The following is a 486-nucleotide window of genomic DNA, read 5'->3' as shown; positions in this document are numbered from 1 at the left end:
GAGCTCAGACTGTTAGATCTTTACTCTACAGGGCATGTGTTTCTATCACATTTAACCCTGCTGGTTACAACCACTGTTGTATTGTCGCGATCTCACTGTACGTTCGTTGCAGCAGGTTACTGTGCTGATTCACTTTAGTAAGAAACGGAAAAAAAAAACAACTCAGTGAATCTGCTTCGATTTGTCTAAAACAGTCAGATTATCAGTTATAGAAACTATGTTGAAAATACAGAGTGTAAGAAGAATTTAAATACACTAAAAACCCTAACCAGGATAAAGATAACACTAAAACGATAAGACAATTACACTTCATTCTGTGGTGGGCGCCATTGTTTCCACAATTGTGCAAATGCTAAGCTAAAAGGCCGAACTAATCACCTGAGTCTAATGAGGGATGAAGACTGCTGTCATCGTAACCTCTGGTCTTCTTTAGTAAAAAGTCTGAGCGCCAGCTGTGACGACAGGGGGGTGGGAGGCAGGCGGGGG

The sequence above is a fragment of the Cynoglossus semilaevis genome, chromosome W (genome assembly GCF_000523025.1).
Source record: "Cynoglossus semilaevis isolate Cse_v1.0 chromosome W, Cse_v1.0, whole genome shotgun sequence".
Classification (NCBI taxonomy): domain Eukaryota; kingdom Metazoa; phylum Chordata; class Actinopteri; order Pleuronectiformes; family Cynoglossidae; genus Cynoglossus; species Cynoglossus semilaevis.
Note: the sequence above shows the minus strand (reverse complement) of the source record.